Source organism: Cebus imitator, unplaced genomic scaffold (assembly GCF_001604975.1).
Source record: "Cebus imitator isolate Cc_AM_T3 unplaced genomic scaffold, Cebus_imitator-1.0 Scaffold40, whole genome shotgun sequence".
Lineage (NCBI taxonomy): Eukaryota > Metazoa > Chordata > Mammalia > Primates > Cebidae > Cebus > Cebus imitator.
In genome coordinates this window covers 1,127,543-1,132,333 of record NW_016107355.1, presented here as the reverse complement: position 1 = coordinate 1,132,333, position 4,791 = coordinate 1,127,543, and positions in this window count along the sequence as shown.

Below are 4,791 nucleotides of genomic sequence, written 5' to 3'. Positions count from 1 at the left end.
TTTTTTTGAGACAGGGTCTTGCTATGTGACCCAGGCTGAAGTGCAGTGGCGTGGTCTCAGCTCACTGCAACCTCAGCCCCTCTACCACACCGGTCTCAAGTGAGCCTCCCACCTCAGCATCCCAAATAGCTGGGACCACAGGCCTGCACCGCCACACCTGGCAATTTTTTTGTGTGTTTTTAGTTGAGATAGGGTCTCTACCCAGGCTGCCAAGGGTGGTCTCAAACTCCTGAGCTCAAGCGAACCACCCACCCCAGAGTGCTGGGATTACAGACACGAGCCATTGCGCCTCGCCACATTTCACCTTTGGTTTCCAATTGGATAACTTTTTGATTCTTATACTAGTAATTTAACATGCTTACTAAAAATCAAATAATTGACCGGGTGCGGTGGCTCACGCCTGTAATCCCAGAACTTCAGGAGGACGAGGTGGGTGGATCACCTGAGGTGAAGAGTTTAAAACCACCCTGACCAACAAGGTGAAACCCCGTCTCTTAAAAAACAAAAATCAAATAATAGGCATATAAATAGAAATTATTAGTATAACATCACCTATCCACACACATGCACACAGTTTTGGTATATATCTATAGAGATTTCTTTGGCCTACATAAACTAGTTTATATAAGTTATTTTAATATGAGCTAATCTATAATAAGGCCAACATTAAGCTTTAAAAGAGGAAGAAAGTAGATTATAAACTTGTTAGTACATTAAGGATTTGGGACTTTAAGAAGAATGGGAAGCTAATGAAAAGCTTGAAGCAGGGAACTGATACCATCAGATTTTCCTATCTCATTGGCTGTAACACTCAAATTTCAAATATTGGTCTCAGCTGGATATATAAATTTAGAAGTCATCAGTAACTGCATAGAAACTAGTCCAAGCATGATGGCTTATGCCTGTAATCCCAGCACTTTGGAAGGCCAAGGCAGGCAGATCACCTGAGGTCAGAAGTTCAAGGCCAACCTGGCCAATATGCTGAAACCTTGTCTCTACTAAAAATACAAAGATCAGCCAGGCATAGGGGCATGCACCCGTAGCTACGCGGGATACTGGAGCAGGAGAATCGCTTGAACCCAGGAGGTGTAGTTTGCAGTGAGCCAAGTGGAGCGCCACTGCACTTCAGCCTGAGCATCACAGCAAGACTCCTGAAAGTAAAAAAAAAAAGGGAATACTACAATTTTAAAGTTCCACAAGCAAAGAGGATGGTATACAAATCACAAGAGGAATGTTCAACCTTTGACATGTGGACAGGTAATTCCTTGATTTTAAAAAAAAGGTTCCTGGCTGAGGGCTGTGGCTCGTGCCTGTAATCCCAGCACTTTGGGAGGCCAAGGCAAGCGGATCACCTTTTGTCAGAAGTTCGAGACCAGCCTGGCCAACACGGTGAAACCCTGTCTCTACAAAAAGTATAAAAATTAGCCAGGCATGGTGGCTTGGGCATGTAGTCCCAGCTACTCAGGAGGCTGGGGCAGGAGAATCGCTTGAACCCAGGAGGTGGATGTTACCCCACTGCACTTCAGCCTGGGTGACAGAGCAAGACTCCATCTCAAAAAATAAAATAAAAAATAAAAAAAGGTTCCAGTGGAATTGTAAAAACATAAATAATAAAAATTTTTAAAAGGTAAGGGGGAGTGCATGAGATCAGATATAGGTCTCGTAAATTCCTTATGAGAAGTTGAGGGATTAATCATCTCCTGACCTCTATTTTTAATCCGGATACACGCAATTCTTTTCAATTAAAAATTTTTTCTTGATGTAAATTACTACAAAACATTAAACATGTTGTAGATTCTGGTTTCAAATCATTTAGAAAGTCATTTCCTATGCCACAATTGTAAAACTCGTCTACAATATTTTCTTGTATCTTCATGCTTTTTAGAAGCCTCCTTTTGGATAGGCATAGTGGCTCATACTTGTAATCCCGGCACTTCGGGAGGCTTAGGCTGGAGGATCACTTGAGGACAGAAGTTCCAGACTAACCTGGACAATATAGTGAGTCCTCATCTCTACAAAAATAAATAAGTAAATAAGTTTAAAAGGTAAACAGAAGCTGGGCACGGTGGCTGACGCCTGTAATCCCAGCTAATTGGGAGGATGAGGCAGGCAGATTACCTGAGGTTGGGAGTTCCAGACCAGCCTGACCTACATGGTGAAACCCCATCTCTACTAAAAATACAAAATTAGCCAGGCATGGTGGTGCACGCCTGTAATCCAAGCTCCTTGGGAGGGTAAGGCAGGAGAATCGCTTGAACCTGGGAGTCGGAGGTTACAGTGAGCCAAGATCATGCCATTGCATTCCAGCCTGGGCAACAAGAGCAAAACTATCTCACAAACAAACAAACAGAAAAAGAACCTTTTAAATTACTGTAGGCCCACACAGCTGATTAAAGAAAATCTCACCATCTCTCTCAATCCCTAATTTCATTACACTACAAATTCTCTTGTTATGTAAATTAAAATATTCCCAGTTTCTTGGGATTAAGACATAAACATCTTTGGGGCTGGGACATGATTTTGTCTACTACAGTCCATCTTCTGGACCCAAACATGCACATCTGTCCCACACGCAAAATACTTTCACCTCATCTCAACATCCCCAAAGTCTCACCCTATTACTATTGTAATATTGGTTATACAACTTTATGACCATTTTTTGAAAGTCATAGAACTATATACCAACAGTGAATTTTACTGAATATAAACACTAAAATGAGTATAGTAAAAGAAGAAACAGCAAAGGAGACTGAGAAGAAGTCACTAACAAGGTGACTGAAAGAAATCAAAAGACGGTGCTGACCTGGAAGTCATACGAAGAAAATATATAAAGGAGGGTGCAATATGGCCAGGCACGGTGGCTCACGCCTGTAATCCCAGCACTTTGGGAGGCGGAGGCAGGCGGGTCATCTGAAGTTAGGAGTTTGAGACCAGCCTGGCCAACATGATAAAACCCGTCTCTACTAAAAGCACAAAAATTAGCCGGGCGTGGTGGTAGGCGCCTGTAATCTCAGCTACACAGGAGGAGGAGGCAGGAGAATCACTTGAACCTAGGGGCCAGAAATTTTAGTGAGCCAAGATTATACCACTTCACTCCAGCCTGGGCAAAACAGTGAAACTCTGTCTTAAAAAAAAAAAAAAAAAAAAGGAAAGGAAAGAAAAAAAGCAGTCCAGACGCGGTGGCTCACGCCTGTAATCCCAGTAATCCCAGCTGCTTGGGAGGCTGAGGCAGGAGAATGGCTTGAACTTGGTAGGCAGAGGTTGCAGTGAGCTGTGAGCACGCCACTGCACAGCCTCAGAGATAGAGTCTGTCTCCAAAAAGAAAAAGATATCCAACGTGGCTCTGGTAATTCATTAGTGCAAACTTTTTCACTGGTGCTGGGGGAGGAAGAATCCAGGCTGCAGTGTTTAAAAAGAACCCAAAATAACAAACTAGGATGTATTTCTTTCTTTCTTTTTTTGCTAACTAGAATAACCAGTGTAACTAGGATGTATTTCTAACAAACATGAGGACTATCTTTAATATATAAAGGAAGATTTTATGTGTGTGTGTGTGTGTATATATATTAAAAAGTCTCAAAACCTTTGTTTGAATCCTTGAAAGAAGAAAGAGGGCCTATGGCAGAAGCCTGGATATACAAAAATTCACTTAAGCCACTGGCAGCTCTCACATGACAAGAAGATATCCAATGCAAGCCGAGTGCAGTGGCTCACATCGGCAATCCCAGCACTTTGGGAGGCCAAGGTGGGCGGATATATATGTGTGTATGTAAAAAAACCATGTGTGTGTGGTGTTTTTTTTTTTTTTTTTTTGAGATGCAGTTTCCCTCTGTCACCCAGGCTGGAGAGTAGTGGCACGATCTTAGCTCACTGCAACCTCCACCTCCAGAGTTCAAGTGATTCTTCTGCTGCAGCCTCTCAAGTAGCTGGGACTACAGGCACCTGCCACCATGCGCAGCTAATTTTTGTATTTTTAGTAGAGACAGGGTTTCACCATCTTGACCAGGCTGGTCTTGAACTCCTGACCGATCTGCCTGCCTCAGCCTCCCAAAGTGCTAGTGATTACAGGTATGAGCCACCATGCCTGCTCAGAAGATTATATTTGTTAAGAAAAAGAATATTACAGGACAATAATAAGCAAAGGACTTGAACATACATGCATAAAAGTTCTATAAATGACCAAATAATTTGGAAAAAAATGTTTAACACTTCGTTAGTATCCAAAGAAATGCAATTTGAAACAATGACATACTCATCAGATGGGTCAAGATTTAAATAAGATAACACCCACTATTGATAAGGATATGGAGACTGGGTGTGCTGGCTCACACTAAAAATATAAAATTTTTAGTATTTTATACTAAAAAATCGTAGCACACATCTGTAATCCTAGCTACTTGGGAGGCTGAGGCAGGAGAATTGCTTGAACCCAGGAGGAGGAGGTTGCAGTGAGCCCAGATCATGCCACTGCACTCCAGCCTGGGCAACAGAGTGAGACCAAAAAAAAAAAGTGTACATTGGTATAATTCCTTGGTAGTGACATTTCAAATAATTTTTTTGCCTTATATTTTTCCATATTGCCATTAAAAAAAATAAGCTTTTAACTTTCCAAGTCATGATACTGTGTCATATATATATACCTGTATCTATCTATCTATATACATATACACATATATACTTATAACAAAAGGTTGGGCCGGGCGCGGTGGCTCAAGCCTGTAATCCCAGCACTTTGGGAGGCCGAAGCAGGTGGATCACGAGGTCAAGAGATCGAGACCATCCTGGTCAACA